This window comes from Martes martes (genome assembly GCF_963455335.1).
Source record: "Martes martes genome assembly, chromosome: 10".
Taxonomy (NCBI): Eukaryota; Metazoa; Chordata; class Mammalia; order Carnivora; family Mustelidae; genus Martes; species Martes martes.
The window spans coordinates 16,418,618-16,439,563 of record NC_137898.1 but is presented as its reverse complement, the minus strand read 5'-3'; the positions used below and the strand labels follow the sequence as shown (position 1 = coordinate 16,439,563).

The window sequence follows — 20,946 nt, the reverse complement described above, 5'->3', positions numbered from 1 at the left end:
TAGAGACATTCAAGTGTGTATTTCTGAATGCCTTTGGTGATTCCTTTTATTCCACAGATAAAACATAACAGTAAATGAAATAATGTGCTTTTTTCCCCTCTTCAAATTGGGTTCTACTTTTCTGTACTACCATTGCAGAAAATACATTTTATCTCTGTTGTATTTTAAATTCATATTTAGTCTTCACAATAGTTTTACTTCTTTCTGCCTTAGAGTTGCAGTATTCTCTTGTTGTAGTTCCTATATTCTAATCATATAAATTAGCTGAATCTTTCCAGGTTTTTGTAATACTACTTTAAAAAATCCCATCCATAATACTTCAATTATCCTGATAGTCAAAGGAAACAATAAGAGAAATCATTTATGAAATAAATGACATATAGTTCTTACAATCTTTTTGGGCTTTGGTTCACTCATGCGGAACTTATTAAGATAAACTAATGATATAATGAAAAAAATTTCTAAACACAAACTTAATTCCTTTGCTTTAAATGTGTTCAAGTGAAAGCAGGATACCTTATTTGAAGTTTATTCTATAGAGAATTACAAATCATAGACTACAGGCTATTCTTAATTTATGGATGCTCACTGTTTGACCAGTTGTGATTGTATAAATATCTTTCTCCTTATCAAACCAGAGTGCAGAGTGAAATGTGAGGAGTATTTCATAATCAGCAATATCAGAATTGAGCTCTCGTGAAAAGTAAGAACCAGGCTGGTGATATGAGGGAAGCTCCTAGTTTGAGGGCAGAAGTACAGAAAAAAGTAAGGAAATCAGGTGCATTGTAAGAGAGTGCATTGGCCAAATGAGGATAGACACCATTGTATTTAATATCTGTACAGATTATGGAATTAAAAAAAAAAACAAAACCTCAATTCATCTCTTGCTTTCTGATGTAGTTGTGATATGCCATAGCTTTCTCAGGCATTTTTCACTTCCACATTCCTCAGGGTGTAGATGAATGGGTTGAGAAAAGGGGTCCCAATAGTATAAAATACAGCCACCATCTTGTCCATGGGGAAAGTGGTTGGGAGGCATGTATATATGAATATACATGGACCAAAGAATAAAATTACTACAATGATGTGAGAAGCGCAAGTCGAGAGAGCTTTTCTCCTTCCTTCTCCACTGTGATTTCTCAGGGAATGCAAGATGACAATGTATGAAATCATCAGAATCACAAAACTGCTTGAGCAAATGGCCCCACTGTTAGACACCAACAGTAGGTTGATCATATGGGTGTCCATGCAAGCAAGTTTCAGCAAGGGTTGCAAATCACAGCTGTAATGATCAATTAAATTGGGTCCACAGAAAGGCAGTCTCAAGGCCAGGATAATCTGGGCTATAGAATGGATAAAAGACCCTATCCATTGAAGAATAATAAGGACTGTGCAGACCTGCCATCTCATGATGTAAGGGCTTACAGATGGTCACATAACGATAAGCAGCCATGATGATGAGCACACAGATCTCATCACAGCCAAATAAATGTAGGGCAAAGACTTGAGTCATGCACTCATGGTAGGTTATGATTCTTTTTGCAGAGATTGAATCCACAATTAGTCTGGAGGCTGTGGATGTTGAGAAACAGGAATCAACAAGGGACAAATGAAATAGGAAAAAGTACATGGGGCTTCCAAGTGTCTGGCTGAACTTGATGGTCACAATAATCATCAAATTCCCTACCATGGTTTCCACATAAAAAATGAAGAAGATTACAAATACCATTTTCTGTCACATGGGAGTTTGGGTCAATCCTAACAGAACGAATTCAGTTACACTGTTATTTTGTTGCATTATTTCAGGCAAAGTAGAGAAATGGAAGGTTAAAAATAATCTACACATATAAAGTATTATGAAATGACTACTCCATTTGGAGATCAAATCCATATGATCATGGATGTGTCAATTACCAGTGTATAATTCCTTACTTTCTGTGTTGTTTTCCTCTGAATAAGGTGGGAATCATAATATTTACTCACAATCTGTTCACCTGAGTGCTTATGGAAACAATGAAATATGTCAATAATAAAAGAGAATGTGATTCCTCAGGCATAATAAACATTAATTTAGGGGACTGGAATGAGATGGTATCTTTCTGAAGTGAGCGTCTTTCTTTAGTTTACAACAAGGACCTGTTAGGACAGGATGTTGCCAAATGGTGAAAACTCATGCATGATTAACATAATGTTCTTTCATACTATTTGAGGCTGATAGGTCAGTTCTGAAGTATCTTCTAGTAAGTATTCTGAATAATCAAGGAATGATGTAGAAACTTTTGATACCATTTTCCATAATGACATCTAAAAGAGAGATAGAGATTAGAGAGAGAGAGAGAGAGAACAGGAGAGAAACAAACAATATTTTAGCTGTGAACATTCAGTCATTTGGTCCAGTCCATCATGAAATTTATTTTAATGTCTCAGCTTGACTGTTTATTTCCTGTACTTTAACTCACAATTATTTCTAGTTGTTTAGAATTTTAAATTCAGTTTCTATCATAAATATTTTACATTTTTATATTGTATTATGTTGTCCAAAGTTAAATTCTTCACTTTGTTTATATTTTAATGGGTCTTCCAGGATATATTTTTTAAGACACAAAGAGTGACTGAGACTAAAATGAAAGATAGAGAACATTTGGCATGAATTAAAATAGCTTTTTTTAAAAAATTTCATGTTATTTTTATTACCAGGGATTTATATAATTAGCTCAGAAAGCTTCAAGTCATAGCTGAATCTTTTCAATAGAATTCCTGGAATCTATTTCCTGGAGTATCACATACCATGGCTTCAGTAAGAGGAGATAGAAACAAAAAGGGGACTAATATTTATTGATATATACTAAACATCAGAATAAACTTTCACCATCCTATTTACATATATTTTCCAAATGGGACCACAATAAAATGCTTAAGTGCCAAGGCATTTAAGTATATTTACATCATGTATTACAGAGAAAAGCACAATTTTGTCAAATATAAATGGATTTCAGAGATCAATCTTTTAAAACACAATAAATAGGGTGCCTGGATGGCTCAGTCATTTGTGTCTCACTGTTGATTTCCACTCAGGTTGTGATCTCAGGGTTGTGTGTTTGAGTCCACCCCTGGGCTCCGCACTGGGCATGGAAGCCACTTAAGATTCTACCTCACCCTCTCCCTCTGCTTCTTTCCCTGTTCAGGATCTCTATTTCTCTCTAAATAAACAGATAAAATCTTAAAAAAAAAAAAAGTGCAAATGGAAATGGACAAAAGAGCTGATTCCAAAAGAAAATCTTCTTATTAAACATAGTTTGAAAAGATTATCAATTTTATTCATAGAAAAATACATTCAATTTAAATTCCAATAATATATCATTCCACCTATCATATTAATAAAGTGACCCTTTTGATACATGTATTTTAACAAACACAGATGAAAATGATGTAGGAAACAATTGATCCCACACATTCTTGGTAGGAGTTTAAGGGGATGCAATCTCTCAGGGAGTGATTTTCAGCATTGATATTTCAATGTCACACAGACACAGGTCTAGCATTTCCATTTACTGCAAGTAATCTCACTCAGAGGCACAAAGTTCATCACAGCAGTCCTTTCCTTGTTGGCAAAAGGTCAGAGACCACTTCAAGGCTCAAATTAATAAATATGAATGAAAAAGGAGAGATCACAACTAACACCAAGGAAATAGAAACAATCATCAGAAGTTATTATCAACAGTTATATGAAATAAGTTAAGCAACCTAGATGAAATTGATGCATTTCTGGAAAACTATAAACTCCCAAAATTGAACCAGGAAGAAATTGACAACCTGAGTAGACCAATATCTAGTAACAAGATTGAAGCAGTGATCAAAAACCTCCCAAAAAAACAAGAGTCCAGGACCTGACGGATTCCCCGGGGAATTCTACCAAACGTTCAAAGAAGAAATAACACCTATTCTCCTGAAGCTGTTTCAAAAAATTGAAGCAGAAGGAAAACTTCCAGACTCTTTTTATGAAGCCAGCATTACCCCGATCCCCAAACAGGCAAAGACCCTAACAAAAAGGAGAATTTCAGCCCAATATCACTGATGAATATGGATGCTTAGTTTCTCAACAAGATCCTAGCAAACAGGAATCCAACAGCACATTAAAAAGATTATCCACCATGACCAGGTGGGATTCATCCCTGGGTTACAAGGATAGTTCAACACTCGCAAATCAATCAATGTGATAGAACAAATCAATAAGAGAAGAGAGAAGAACCACATGGTCCTCTCAATTGATGCAGAAAAAGCATTTGACAAAATCGAGCATCTGTTCCTGATTAAAACGCTTCAAAGTATAGGGATAGAGGGAACATTCCTGAACTTCATCAAATCTATCTATGAAAGACCCACAGCAAATATCATCCTCAATGGGAAAAAGCTTGCAGCCTTCCTGTTGAGATCAGGAACACGACAAGGATGCCCACTCTCACCACTCTTATTCAACATAGTATTAGAAGTCCTAGCAACAGCAATCAGACAACAAAGAGAAATAAAAGGTATCCAAATTGGCAATGAAGAAGCCAAACTCTCTCTTCGCAGATGACATAATTCTTTATATGGAAAACCCAAAAGCCTCCACCCCCAAACTAGTAGAACTCATACAGCAATACAGTAACGTGGCAGGATACAAAGTCAATGTACAGAAATCAGTGGTTTTCTTATACACTAACAATGAAAATACAGAAGGGGAATTTAGAGAATCGATTCCATTTACTATAGCACCAAGAACCATAAGATACCTCGGAATAAACCTAACCAAAGAGGTAAAGGATCTGTACTCGAGGAACTACAGAGCACTCATGAGAGAAATTGAAGAAGACACGAAAAGATGGAAGACCTTTCCACGCTCTTGGATTGGAAGAATAAACATTGTGAAAATGTCTATACTGCCTAGAGCAATCTATACTTTTAATGCCATTCTGATCAAAATTCCACTTGTATTTTTCAAAGAGCTGGAGCAAATAATCCTAAAATTTGTATGGAATCAGAAGAGACCCCAAATCGCTAAGGAAATGTTGAAAAACAAAAATAAAACTGGCGGCATCACATTACCTGATTTCAAGCTTTACTACAAAGCTGTGATCACCAAGACAGCATGGTATTGACATAAAAATGGACACATAGATGAGTGGAACAGAATGGAGAGTCCATATATGGACCCTCAACTCTATGGTCAAATAATCTTTGACAAAACAGGAAAAAATATCCAGTGGAAAAAAGATAGTCTCTTCAATAAATGATGCTGGGAAAATTGGACAGCTATATGTAGAAGAATGAAACTCAACCATTCTCTTACACCATACACAAAGATACACTCAAAATGGATAAAAGACCTCAATGTGAGACAGGAATCCATCAGAAACCTAGAGGAGAACATAGGCAGTAACCTCTTTGAAATCAGCCACAGCAACTTCTTTCAAGATATATCTCCAAAGTCAAAGGAAACAAAAGTGAAAATGAACTTTTGGGACTTCATCAAGATCAAAATCTTCTGCACAGCAAAGGAAACAGTCAACAAAACAAAGAAGCAACCCATGGAATGGGAGAAGATATTTGCAAATAACAGTACAGACAAAAGGTTGATATCCAGGATTTATAAAGAACTTCTCAAACTCAACACACACAAAACAGATAATCATATCAAAAAATGGGCAGAAGATATGAACAGACACTTCTCCAATGAAGACTTACAAATGGCTATCAGGCACATGAAAAAATGTTCATCATCACTAGCCATCAGGGAGATTCAAATCAAAACCACATTGAGATACCACCTTACACCAGTTAGAATGGCCAAAATTAGCAAGACAGGAAGCAACGTGTGTTGGAGAGGATGTGGAGAAAGGGGAACCCTCTTACACTGTTGGTGGGAATGCAAGTTGGTGCAGCCACTTTGGAGAACAGTTTGGAGATTCCTCAACAAATTAAAAATAGAGCTTCCCTATGACCCTGCAATTGCACTACTGGGTATTTACCCCAAAGATGCAGATGTAGTGAAAAGAAGGGCCATATGTACCCCAATGTTTATAGCAGCAATGGCCATGGTCACCAAACTGTGGAAAGAACCAAGATGCCCTTTAATGGATGAATGGATAAGGAAGATGTGGTCCATATACACTATGGAATATTATGCCTCCATCAGAAAGGATGAATACCCAACTTTTGTAGCAACATGGACGGGACTGGAAGAGATTTTGCTGAGTGAAATAAGTCAAGCAGAGAGGGTCAATTATCATGTGGTCTCACTTATTTGTGGAGCATAACAAATAACGTGGAGGACATGGGGAGATGGAAAGGAGAAGGGAGTTGAGGGAAATTGGAAGGGGAAGTGAACCATGAGAGACTATGGACTCTGAAAAACAACCTGAGGGTTTTGAAGGGGCTGGGGGTGGGAGGTTGGGGGAACCAGGTGGTGGGTATTAGGGAGGGCATGTATTGCATGGAGCACTGGGTGTGGTGCAAAAACAATGAATACTGTTACACTGAAAAGAAATAAAAATAAAAGAATATAAAAAAATTAGGTGCAGTAAGAAAGTAACAACAATAATTATAAAACATAAAATTTATAACAATATACTGTAAAAAATGTTACATTAATATGATATCTCTCTCTCTCAAAATACCTGATTTTACTGTGCTAACCCTTCTTCCTGTGATGATGTGAGATGATAAAATATTGTTCTGATAAGATGAAGTGAGGGGAATGACACAGGCATTGTGTTGTAGTATTAGGCTACTACTTACTTTTCCTAATATGTCAGAAGGAGGATCATCTGCTTCTGAACTTCAAGTAAGTGTATTCATCGAAAGCAAAACCTTAAATAAAGAAAACTATTCTATTTGGTAAGAGATTACTGCTTTGCTCACCAAACTTTATGGTTCCATGAGTCAGAAAACACCAATTTCATGGTGAGAAGTTCAGGTTTCACTGACATTTGATGGTTCATGGTTAGGTGTTTAGTCTCTACTGAGGTCCAGTAGCAGGCCAAGAGCCATTTCTCGAAAGGAGAGTGATTATCTGTATAGGATGGCAGGAATTTGTTCCAAAATCCTGAGGACCTGCAGGGCAATTCATGTATGGAGTACTGCCGAAGACTCCAACAACATTCTTTTCTTCTTGACACATCAAGCATTGTAGGATGTGATGTGATGAATTCTTAAAACCCACCTTGAACAGAAGCTTGGGACAGAGCCTGAGTCTGTGGCAGAGCCTTTTCTTTTTTCTGAGCTCCACGCAAACTAGCAGCTTTTTGAATCACTTGATAACTATCCCAGAGTAAATCACACATATGAAGTACCTGCTACCTCCCCAATCCTAAGAGGCTGACTGGGTATTGTGCAGTTTCTGGTGTTGGCCAGAGTGATGGAGTAAGATAGCCCTTTCCCTTAAAAGGGATATCATTTTTGTTTTTGTTTTCTTTGGTTTTATTTAAAGTTATGCATTCTTAATTTTGGGGCAGAATTTAGTGAGTCATCAGTGGTATATAGCAGTCAGTGCTCATTACGTTGTTGCCCTCCTTAAGGGAGGGCATCATCCAATTACCCCTTATCCCACTAACCTCCCCTACAGCACCCTTCAAGTTTTCTCTATAGTTAAGAGTGTCTTATGATCTTTTTCCCTCTATGTTTTTAACCTATTTTATTTTTCCATCAAAGGTAATATCTTGATATGCTTTATATCACTGGGGCCATGGAGATTTCACTGAGTTTCAGTTCCCTGAATTTTAATTGTATTTGTTTTCCAACCTCTGACTCAGAAATCTTACCACTAAATCTAAAGTAGTTACGTCTTGAGCATTAGAACCACTCAGCATAATGTCATCAATATAATGGACATATATGGATATCTTTTAGAATTAGAAACAACAGAGTTCCCTATGAAATAAAGTATAACAGTGTTGGAAAGATGAAACACCCTTGAGGTAGGCAATGAAGAACTATTTCTGGCTTTGCAAGCTGAAATCACACTGCTTCTGTTCATGCTTACTGAAAAGAAGATAAGATGCAATTATCAAGTAACTTGTTGCTTAACAAGTAAGAGAGAATCTCCTAATTTCTTCAAGCAAGGAAACCACATCTGGTACAACTGTCATAAATTACTGGAGTTTCCACCTGGTTAAGCTTATAAATATCTACTCTCATTCTCCAAAATCCATCTATCTCCTGGGAAGGGCAAATAAGTGAGTTAAATGTTTATATTTTGGGAATCACCACCTCTTCCTCTTTCAAGTCCTTGATGGTGGCACTAATCTCGGATTCCTCCAGGAATGTGGTATCACTTTTGGAGAATTCTTTTCCTAAGTACAGGTAGTTCTAGAGATTCCCACTTGGCTTTTAGCCACAATAGCCCTCTGTTCACATGCCAGGGAACCAATGTGGGGATTCTGCCATTGCAAAGTATGTCTATTCAAATCATGCATTCTATAGCTGGGGAGGTAACCACAGAATTTTTTCAGTGACCTACTGAACCCAGTGCAAAGTAGGTCTGAACTAAAACTCCAATGATCACATTGTCCTCTGTAAGCTACTGCTCTGACAAATGGATCATACTTCTGTTATGGGTTTCTAGGAATCAATTTCAGGTCAAAGAGAGTGTCCAGGATTTCCTGAAATAACTGCTTATTTTCTTTGATCCAGTGCATAATTTGAGCAAAAAAAGTCTTTAGGCCTCTTTTGGAGAAAGTCAAGAAAAATATTTTTTTAAGTCATTTTTAGCAATGTCCCAAGGTCTTTCCTGAAGGAGACACAATCCCCCCTTTATTCATGGAACTTTGAGTCTATAAACTGGTCCAGTCTGGGAATTGATTATGAGGCCATGAATCTCTGCTTTTATGATTAAGTTAGAATCCTGGAGAAGTCACATAAAAATGACTAGCAGATGCACACACACAAAAAAAATGTTCATCATCATTAGCCATCAGGAAACTTCAAAATCACAGTGAGATACCACTTAACACCAGGTAGAATGGCAAAAATTAAGAAGGCAGGAAACAACAAATGTTGGAAAGGATGTGGAGAAAGGAGAACCCTATTACCCTGTTGGTGGGAATGCAAGTTGATACAGCCACTTTGGAAAACAGTGTGGAGTTTCCTCAAAAAGTTAAAAATAGAGATACCCTATGACCCAGCAATTGCACTACTGGATATTTACTCCAAAGATACAGATGTAGTGAAAAGAAGGGCCATCTGTACCCCAATGTTCATAGTATCAACTCCACAATAGTCAAAATGTGGAAATAGCCTAGATGCCCTTCAACAGATGAACAGTTAAAGAAAGTGTGGTCTATATATCCAATGGAATATCTCAGAGCCATCAGAAAGAATGAATACCCAACTTTTGCATCAACATGGATTGGACTAGAGGAGATTATGCTGAGTGAAATAAGTAAAGCAGAGAAAATCAATTATCATATGATTTCTCTTACTTGTGGAACTTAAAGAATAACATGGAGAACATTAGGAGAAGGAAAAGAAAAAGGGGGGGGTGGGTTTTGAACCATGAGAGACTTTGGATTCTGAAAAACAAACAGGGTTTTAGAGGGAAGGGGGATGGGGGATAGGTGAGCCTTGTGGTGGTTACTAAGAAGGGCATGTATTGCATGGAGCACTAGGTGTTATATGTAAACAATGAATCTTGGAACACTACATCAAAAACTAATGTATTGTATGGTGACTAACATAACACAATAAAAATAAAATAAAAATGTTAAAATTTTGTTTACGTTGCCTGACTTTTTCTTTTTTTTTTTTTTTTTTTTTTTTTTTGCTAACCATGGTCAAGAAAGACTGGAATAGGCTTCCTCTATGTTTGACTTCTAGGATCACTGGCAAAAACTAGCCAACATTCTTTTTCTTGGGGTGGGGGCATTATTTTTTAGTATATTTTATTTAAAAAATATTATGGTGTTCTACTTTAATTAAAAAATCGTATGGTGTTCTACTACTTTCTGATAATCAATGTAATAATTCAGTAATTCTCTACATTATTCAGTGTTCATCATAAATATACTCTTTTTTATGTTCAGTTAGCCACTGTATAGTACATAATTAGTTTTTGATGTAGTTTTTAATGATATATTAGTTACATCTAACATCCAGTGCTCATCACAGCACATGCCTACCTCATTGGAAGTGCACTGATTATTTTGACTGTTGTATTGAGTCTTCTGTCCTCTATGGGAAGCATGCCTACTATGCCTTTAAGGAACTTGAGTGCTACCACTTGGCAACTATTACATGGGGTAAAATATCTCCCTTAGCATTAGGATTTCCCAGTTCAGTGACATTATTAGTCTGGTCTACAAAAATACAGTGATCACAGAGGTTCTCAAGGGTGCTGGGAATAGCATGACAAATTTATTTCTCACAGTCATGATAAAAGGTATGTCTTCTGAACCCTGCCAGGGAGGTTAAGCAGATCTCAAATGATGAATCCATTCTAACATTCCAACCTCCCTATGCCTTTAAATCTCTCCCCTTCCTAGAATCAAGTCAGGTCAAATTCTAATTTGTTTAATATGGGTCACATTTGGTCCATATTTCAGCCTCCAAGCAGAAAAACTGTTAACTTTTCCTCAGTTTCCCAGCTACAATATTAAATGAAGAATCTCTTTTTAGTGAACCCATATCAAGAAATTTGGCTTGAGTGAATTTTATATTTCTTCCATGATTATCCTATTTCTGTCCTTTTAAATTAGAAAACACATCATTCCTGTACCCCTGGGGATAAAAATACATTATATGTTTATTAAAATAAATAAATTAGTTTTTTTAAAAAAAGCACATCATTACTTTGGAATGTGGTGTGCTCCTCATGGGTCAGTCACACTTGAAACCTCACCTTTTGAGGTTGCTGGCACTCATGTCTTAGTTATAGGTCTAGGAGTAACGAGGGTGGTGGGGGGTAGGTCCTGAGGAGAATCAGCCCTTTCTTTTAAGGCTATAGCCTGGGAGAGGAGCATTAAAGTTTCCTTAGGCAATGCAGAGTTAATTAACCTCCCTTAAGATTAAGAAGAAGAAGCCACTTAAACTGGCAAAGACTCATCTTCTCTGTTCCCTCATCTTCCCAGTCATCTAAGGAAGAATCTGGTTTTCCTCCATGATTTCTTTCTTAAATCTTCATCCCATGTCAAGTTCTTCTGTTTATTTCTTTAAATATTTCTTAAAATCTTCTTTTTGATAGTTTGGTTTCCCTAGGTAGATTCTCAGTTGAGTATTTTCATGAGAGTGATTTCTAAGGACAAGGGATGAGAGAAGCTGACTACAGTACAGGAAGAAGGTTATAGTCCCAATTGGGGCTTGGCTTTATCTTGCCACCATGAGAACTCTGGATATATATTGTAATATAAGACTGGTTCCAACTGAGGCAACGGGACCAGCCTGTCATTCATTGGTCCCTGCTGGGCCTTGTGATTGTGGGCATAGCCTATAATTTTGTCCTGGGACAACTGTACAGAAGGTGGGGCACTGAGCTCTGAGCCCTTAATAGCCCAGACACAGAGCAGCTAGGAAGTGGGGCTGGACACAACAGGGTCTACCACATTCTGTATCCTCACTGGCACCACCAGACTTCAGGGTTCCATCTTTTCACACCCATGTCATTTCACTAACATTGTGCTGTCACTCTTGTTCCCTTCATTCCATTTCCCACACTGATAACCTATACGGTTATCATCCCAATCTGAAATCAAACTGCATCACTTGATGGGTCAAGAGGTCTTTCAATGTTTGCCACAGGGTATTAGCAGTAATTTTTAACAGGATTATGAGACTCTTCATCAACTTCTCTGTTCCTGTTTCTCCAAGTTCATATTCTGTTATTTACCTTTTATGAGCTTGTTGTCTAGCACTTTGCCTGGCACACAATGATAGTACAATAAATAATTGTTGATTGAATGGATGAATCAACAAGTATAGCCACACTGAATTCATGAGGTTTCCTGCATACTGATTTTCACCCCTAGCATTCATTATGTATTCTGTCTTGCACAAATACTCTTACACCAAATGATGTGAACATATGCACACTGCTGACTTGATTCCATCTGCTGACTTGATTCCATCTTTCAGGTTCTATTTTGTATGTCTTTTCATCTTGGAACCTTTCCTGAACACTCCAGCCTTTGTTGTATGTTCCTCAAACATGCTCACAGGACCCTGTGAAGCTACTACCTTAGCATATATAACAAGATGTTGTCACTTTTGAGTGCTCTCCTCTGGGTGTCTGTCAGTGGGTTTGAAGCTCTGTGAAGACAAGACCTAGGTTCCTCACTATTTATCATTGAAGGCCCAGGAACCATTAATGTGTCTGATACCTTCTTTGGGTTCAAGAAATTTCTGTTGATTAATGAGTGATAGGTGGAAGGAATAAGTGGAATATCTTTATCCTGAAGTTTTTTTTTTTCTTTTCTCTTTTTCTTTCTTTCTTTCTTTTTTTTTTTTTTTGTCTGTGTGTGTATATGTAGCCATGCACTTAAAAATACCTTTCATAATGAAATGTTACCAAAAATTAACTAATTAAAAGGGAAAAATAATATGAACAGCTCCTAATCATATGATGAAATATTGTTGATAGCAAGAAGAGGATCAAGGTAAGCTATTTGTTCCTTCACTGAGAATCTCAGTTTCAATTATTTTCTCATCACGCTTTTTAAGTAGGAGTTAAAACAAATTGTGGTTTCTTGAAGAGATCTAGCTTGAGGTTTCAAAGTCTGAATCAGATAAAAAATATGAAAAAAATTCCTTCAACCGAGTATTTTTTGCTCTACATTTTTTATTTTTTATTTTTTTAAGATTTTATTTATTTATTTGACAGATAGAGATCACAAGTAGGCAGAGAGGCAGGCAGAGAGAGAGAGGAGGAAGCAGGCTCCCTGCTGAGCAGCAGAAAGCCTGATGTGGGGCTCGATCCCAGGACCCTGGGATCATGACCCAAGCTGAAGGCAGAGGCTTTATTTAGCCCTATGAGCCTCCCAGGCACCCCTGGTCTACATTTTTTAAAACTTTATTCACCTTCCTTTGCACTTTCCTTTTTTTTTTTTTTTATTCATTATTTATCATGCACCAGATATTGTTGTAAGTCTTCTTTGGAGAAGTGTCTATTCATGTCTTCTGCCCATTTCTTGATAGGATTATTTGGTTTGAGGGTGTTGAGTTTGAGAACGTTTTTATTGATGTTGGATACCAGCTGGTTTTCTGTTATGTCATTTGCAAATATCTTCTCCCATTCCATGGGTTGCCTCTTAGTTTTGTTGACTGTGTCATTTGCTCTGCAGATGGCTTTAATCTTAATAAAGTCCCAAAGTTCATTTCTGCTTTTGTTTCCCTTGCCTTTGGAGAAGTGTCTAGAAAGAATTTGTTGTGGCCAACTTCAAAAAGTTTGCTGCCTATGTTTTCTTGTAGGATTTTGATGGATTCCTGTCTCACAGTGAGCTGCAACAAGCAATCCTAAAAGTTGTATGAAGCCAGAAAAGACCCCAAATCACCAAGGGAATGTTGAAAAAGAACAACAAAGCTGGAGCATCATATTGCCTGACTTCAAGCTATATTACAAAGCTATGGTCACCAAGATGGCATGGTATTGGCACAAAAACAGACACATAGATCAATGGAACAGAATAGAGACTCCTGAAATTGACCCTCAACTCTATGGTCAACTAAGCTTTGACAAATAAGGGGAAAATATTGAATGGAAAAAAGACAGTCTCTTCAATAAATCGTGCTGGAAAATTGGACAGCTACATTCAGAAGAATGAAACTGACCCATTCTCTTACACCATACACAAGACAACCTCAAAATAGATAAAGTTCTCTTTTAAATTTCAGTTAACTCATATACAAGGTAACATTAGTTTCAGGTGTAGTGTATAGTGATTCAACATTTCCATACAACATCTGGTGTTCATCAAAAGTGCTCTCCTTAATGCACATCACTTATAAAACCCATCCCCCATGCACCTATGCACCTACGTTATGATAACCACCACTTTGTTCTCTAGATTTAATAGCCAGTTTTATAAAGAAGATATGATCCATATATACAATGGAATATTATGCCTCCATCAGAAAGGATGAATACGCAAGTTTTGTATCAACATGGACAGGACTGGAGGAGATTATGCTGTGTGAAAAAGCAGAGAAAGTCTGACTGGTGAGCCTGGTAGTAGGTATTAAGGAGAGCATGCATTGCATGGAACACTGGGTGTGCATAAACAGTGAATTTTGGAACACTGAAAAAAATAAAATAATTTTTAAAAAAATGATAAAAAAAGAGTCTTTTCTGGGTTTGCCTATCTATCTTTTCTCACATTTTCTTTATCCATTCATCATTTGATGTATATTCAGGCTGTGTCCATAATTGGCCTTTGTAAATAATCCTGTTATAAGTATCAGGGTGCATGTGTCCCTTTGAATTAGTATTCTTGTTTTTCTGTATTGTTTCCACAAATATCTGGTAGTAGTGCCATTTCTGGATTGTTGGGTTGCATCTAAAGTATATATAGAACCTCAAAATCTCAACAATCAAAAACAAGTAACCCAATTCAAAAGGGTCAGAGGACTTGAATAAACATTTCTCAAAGGAAGATATTGGGATGGTTAACAGACACATGAAAAGATGCTTAACATTACTGAACATCAAGGAAATACAAATCAAAACTACTGTAAGATATCACATCACACATCACATTTGCCAGAATGGCTAAAATCAACAATACAACAAATAAGACATGTTGGCAAGGGTGTGGAGAAAGGGCAACACTCTCGCACTGTCAGTGGGAAAGCAAAGTGATGGAGCCACTCTAGAAAACATATGGAGTTTCCTTAAAATTTAAAAATATAACTGTGGAAAGAACCAAGATGCCCTTCAGTGGACGAATGGATAAGGAAGATGTGGTTCATATACACTAAGGAGTATTATGCCTCCATCAGAAAGGATGAATACCCAACTTTTGTAGCAACATGGATGGGACTGGAAGAGATTATGCTGAGTGAAATAAGTCAAGCAGAGAGAGTCAATTATCCACTTATTTGTGGAGCATAACAAATAACATGGAGGGCATGGGGAGATGGAGAGGAGAAGGGAGTTGAGGGAAATTGGAAGGGGAGGTGAACCATAAGAGACTATGGACTCTGAAAAACAACCTGAGGGTTTTGAAGGAGCGGGGGTGGGAGGTTGGCGGAGCCAGGTGGTGGGCATTAAGGAGGGTACGTATTGCATGGAGCACTGGATGTGGTGCAAAAACAATGAATACTGTTATGCTGAAAAGAAATAAAAAGAAATATATATATAACTACCCTAAAATCCTGCATTTGTATATATTTTTTTAATTTCTTATCAAGTCTTGTGTACAACATAAAAATAGTAGTTCTGTGTTTCTTATTAGTAAACTGTAAGTGTGGTTATATGTTCTAGATATAGGTCTTATTGTATGTATATGGCTTACACAAAATATTAAATATAAAGTATATATTTATGTATAATTTATATGTGAAATTGAATATGTAAGTTTTATATAATATTAAATGCTTATACATCTTTTGAAGGGCATGTTGGCTCTTTCCATTGTTCAATGATCATGGCCATTACTGTTATGAATATTGGGGTACATATGGCCCTTCTTTTCACTAAATCTGTAGTGAAATTGCAGGGTCATTGGTGTGGTGCATAAACAATGAATCTTGGAACACTGAAAAAAAATAAATTAAATTAAGATGTTAAATAATGCTTATACATAAGTGTGTGTGACTATACATATATAGTTTGTTTGTTTGTTTTTCCCCTAGGCCATGTATTGTCTTTTAATTTTTAAAAAGATGGCATCCAATGAGCAAAAGAGCTAATTCCACGATGTCTTTCAACCTGTTAAAATTTAAATTTTTTTTTATTTGTTAAATTTAAAAAACAATCAATTGTTGCATTTAGGACCAAATATGAATCCAAAACATATCTGTAAACAGAAGTAATTGTTTTATGATTGATATTTTGTTCATGGGATTAATGTTGTTCAATATATATAAAGATGATAAATTTTTAATGTAGTAGATATATTAAATGTCTATTTGAGGTTCTTTCTCTATTGAATTTTATTTCTTCTACTCTTTTGAAAGGTCCATTTGATTGGAAAAGTGTTGATTGAATAGTGCCATTGATGTTCACTGCTTTTCTTTTTAATTAAATCTTTGTTGATCTCTGGAGAAATTGTTGGAAAATTGACTTCTAGTTTATACCTGGGAGAAATTGTAATGCAGGCTTCCATGCTTCTACTTTTTGACTGTAAGCCACTGATATTGATCTTGACCACTAACATCCTTTGTTATTCCTCCACTATTCCTACTTTTCCCTTTCTCCTCATTTTTGCTTTTTTTTTTTTCTTTACCCTTCCTATTTTCATCAAATCTCCTTCCTTTTTTCTTTTCTTTTCTTTTTTTTTTTTTTTTTTTTTTACAATTTTCAAAATGTCAGACACTTACCCATTTCTATTCCTAGAGGAACTTATAAAAATCATGTCCTTGGCTAGTTTCACCACTTACACAGCTGATCTCTTGATCTCACTGGACCTTTTAAGAGAGTCTGTATGTTCCTTTTCCAAATAGCCATAAACAGGGGAAATTAGCCATTGACTTACTGTTCCCACTGGCTAAAGTTCAACCCCAGAGCAGGCCATTTGCACTACCATCTCCCCATGTCACTGGACACTTCCTGAAGTTATGGGTGGGGGGGGGGAAACAAACACAATTTGCAGCAAGAGCATTTAAAGCAGAAAGCAAGCTTGATGGGAAATCTGCTGGGCATATTAGGTTCTAATCATGTCACACAGGATCTACTACTTCAGCAGCAACAGGGAATATCTGTGGGTAGGATTTCAGGAGTGGCCCCATGAATGTGAGCCAAAGTCTTGGCAAATAAGGCCCTTGAGTACCCTAAAGATGGAGAATACTTTCCATAACTCTGTTCATCTATGGTCTCATAGTATCATGATGAAATGCAGGGCAATGCTAAGGCATCTATGCCTACCAGCAGGAGAAGGGAGGAATGTGGTACCACATTATTACCTGGGTTTCATGCTTGATCTGCCTCACATTCAGCTATTAGCTCTAGTTGCTTGACTGGTCAGGTGACATTCACCTTCACCCCATGGGCATTTAACTCTTTCCTGCTTTGCGTTGTCAGTGAGATATATTCCACATACTATACCATTCATGTATTTAAAGTATAGAATTTAATAGTTTTTAGTTTAGAAGGCTGTGAAACAATCCAAGTCCTAATATTCCTTTGTTTTAAAGAGAAAGAAAGAGAGCTCCTATTTGGAGTGCTGGGGGACGGGTAGAGGGAGAAAGAGAATCTCTTCAGCTGAATCCACACTGAATACAAAGCACAACTGGGCTTGATCCCATGACCATGAGATCACGACCTGAGCAGAAATCAAGAGTCAGTGGCTGAACAGACTGAGCCACCAAGGGGTCCCCTAATCTCCATTCCTTCATTATAGATTAGCTTTTCTAGACATATCAAATAAAAGGAATTATATGTTATGTTTTCTTTCTTAACCCGTTTCTTTCATTTAGTGTAATGTTCTTAGCATAAGTTTTATTTACCTTGTAGGATAGTAAAACTCCAGTTTATGAGTATATAATTTACACATGCATCAGTTGATTGGCAAGTAGATTGTTCCCCCATTTTAGCTACTATGAATAATGATGCAATGAACAATCATGTACAAGTTTTTGTGTGCATATATGTTTAATTTCCCTTAAGTAGATACCTAAGATTAAATAGAATTGCTAGGTCATTGCTATTATATGTTTAATCTTTTGAGGAGCTGACACATTGTTTTCCAAAGCAGTTGCACCATTTACATTACTATCAGCAATTTATGAGAACTCCAATATCTCTACCAACTCAATAAAACTTGCTACTTTTCTTTTTTTTTTTTTTTTCTAGACATCCTAGTGGGTGGAAAGTGGTATCTCATTATAGATGAGGTTTGCATTTCCTATTACCTGAAGGGGTTAAACATCTTTTCATGTTCTTTTGGCCATTTGAGTATTTTTGTAGAGATATGTTTACTCAGATTTTTGGCCAGTTTTTAAGTTGGGTTGTTGCCTTTTTATTATTAAGTGGTATTAACAAGTTCTTTATGAAATCTGCATATAAGTTCCTTAAAGATGATTTTCAAGTATCTTCTCTCAGTTTGTGCGTTGTCTTTACACTTTGTTGATGACATAATTTTCATTACAAACGTTTTTCACTTTTGTGAAATCTAAGTCCACCATTCAGAGTAACTGTGATATACTAATTTTCAATAAAATATTTGTCATCTTCCACTCGTGGGGTGAAATTCTTAATGACAATTACTGTTCTGTTCCCCCCAACCCCAGAAATTTGAAAGGTTTTTTTTATTGGGAGGTTGTTGGGGGGATGCTTAGATATACTGGTAAGGTTTTTGTTTGTTTGTTTGTTTGTGTGTTTTTGTTTTTTTTTTTAGTAATACAGTTCTTTTTCTGAGATAAATTTTACACATAATGAAATGCAGACCTTTTAAGTATATGGTTTGTTGAGTTTTTATAAATGTATATACTCACATAGCCATTAAGAAATTCAAGATCTAGAATACTTTCATTAACCCAGAAAGTTCTGTCATGCTCCTTTTCAGTTAATTGCCTCAAATGCAACTATTGTCATGGTTGGTATCACTCCATTTTAGTATTTTCTATTCTATAACTTCATGTACACTGAATCACAGCATTTACTCATAGTACATGGTTTCTTTGTTCTGGGATCTATCATATTGATGTGTGTATCAGTCCTTCACTTTTCTTACTGAAGATTATTCTGCTTATTCTGTCAACTTCTGCCTTTGTACTTTGTATTGGCATTTAATGTAATTATTACATATTTGGGAGTCAGTTCATATTATTAAAGTTTGCTTTTTTCTCCCCTTTGTAAGTTATTTTCTTTCTTTTCTACATACTTCTGAGTAGATGATTTTTGTCTAATATTCACCTTTCTATTCTTCTTAATATCATATAACTCTTTTTTAGAGCAATTTTGGCTCACAGGAAAATGGAGCAGAAGCTATGGCAATTTCCTTCATCTCCTCTGATTAAAAAATGAACAGAGGGACCAAATGGATATTTCTCAAAGACTTATAAATGGTGAACAGGTGCCCCAAAGGGTGCTCAACAGCACTCATCATCAGGGAAATGCAAATGAAAACCATTATAACATCACCTTTGTTGGACTGTTATTGGGAAGATAAGAGATACAAAATATTGGTGAGGATGTGGAATCTAGGGATCCCATGTACCCTACTGATGGACATATAAATTGGTGCAGTCATTACACAGAATATACTGGTTCTTCAAAAAATTGAAAGTAGACTGCCATCCATCAACCCTAATGTTGATTATATATCCAAAGGATCTGAAATCATAATTGTGAAAGACTATCTGCATTTGTGAGTTCAATGCATCGTTACTCACAGAAGCCAAGGTATAGATACAACTTCATCCCTCACTGATGAATCAAGAGAGAAAATGTGAGATCTTTATTATTCAGACATTAAAAAGAGGAAAATTCTGCCATTTGCAGTAACAAATCAGAGCTGGATGGAGCTGGAGGTCTTGATGTTAAGTGAAACAAGAAAGACACAGAAAGAGAAATACTGCATGATCTCAATTATATGTGGAAATGGTATAGTTCAAATCACAGAAACAGAGAGTACAGTGATGGTTACCAGGGGCCAGGGACTGAGAAAAATGGAGAGATGTTGCCTAAAGTGTACAAGGTTTCAGTTACGTAGAATGAATAAGTTCTAGAGATCTAATATATAGCATGGTCACTATTGTTAACAACACCATAATGAATACTTGAAATTGCAACCAGGATAGATTTAAATTAAAACTTCTTACACACACATACACACACACACACACTAGTAACTATATAGAGAAGATAGATGTGGTAATTACTTAGATTGTCATGATATTTTCATATAATATATACATCAAAAATCAATTTGTATAACTGAATATATATAATTTTTGTACATCAACATGCCAACTTTGGACACTAGTGCAGTCATAAACTTCATAATAACCCAGAAATCAAAAAGTAGTGAGAACATTGAAAACATGACACTCCAATGAATTTATTTTAAAATAAATTTTGACAAGAGGGAACTATTTACATTAAAAATGTTTTTCTAGGTAAGTAATGGGCAACATCATTAAAAATAAAATGGAATCTTATAACAGTTACTAAGGGTGTGGTAAACTTGAATATACTGAAATTAAATAATTTTATTTGTTATTTATTTTTCAAGTTTTTTTTTATTTTGATTACAGTTAGTTATCATACAGTATAGTATGATTTCCAGGTGTACAATTTAGAGATTCAACACTTACATACCATACCAAGTGCTCATTACAACATGTCCACTCCTTAATCCCCATCACCTATTTAACCCCTCCTCTAGACACCTTTCCTCTGGTAACCATCCGGTTGTTTTCTATAGTTAAGAACCCATTTCTTGATTTGCCCACCACTCTCTGTTTTTCCCTATACTCATTGTTTTCTTAATTTCCACACGAGTGAAATCATGTGGTATTTCTTTTTCATTGACTGACTTGATTAGCTTAACCTAATAGTCTCTAGCTCAAACCTAGTCATTGCAAATGGCATGATCTCATTCTTTCTAATGGCTGAGTAATATATACCCCATGTCTTTTCCATTCATCATTCAATGGAAACTTGGGCTGTGTCCATAGTTTTGCTATTGTAGATAATGCTGGTATAAACTTCAGGGGCATGTACACCTTTGAATTAACACTTTGTACTCTCTGAAATCAGTGAGTTAAAAATTCTCTGAAATCAATCAATATCTCTGGAATGCACATATTCAAAGCATGGTT

At 36.1% G+C, this 20,946-nt stretch overlaps 1 pseudogene across 1 annotated transcript; it reads right to left on the bottom strand.

Annotated features, from left to right (window-relative positions):
- Nucleotides 1–877: 877 nt before the first annotated feature.
- LOC308351606 (olfactory receptor 4C11-like) lies at nucleotides 878–1,798 on the bottom strand (annotated as a pseudogene). The gene has a single exon. The product of its transcript is annotated as an olfactory receptor 4C11-like (transcript).
- Nucleotides 1,799–20,946: the final 19,148 nt, after the last annotated feature.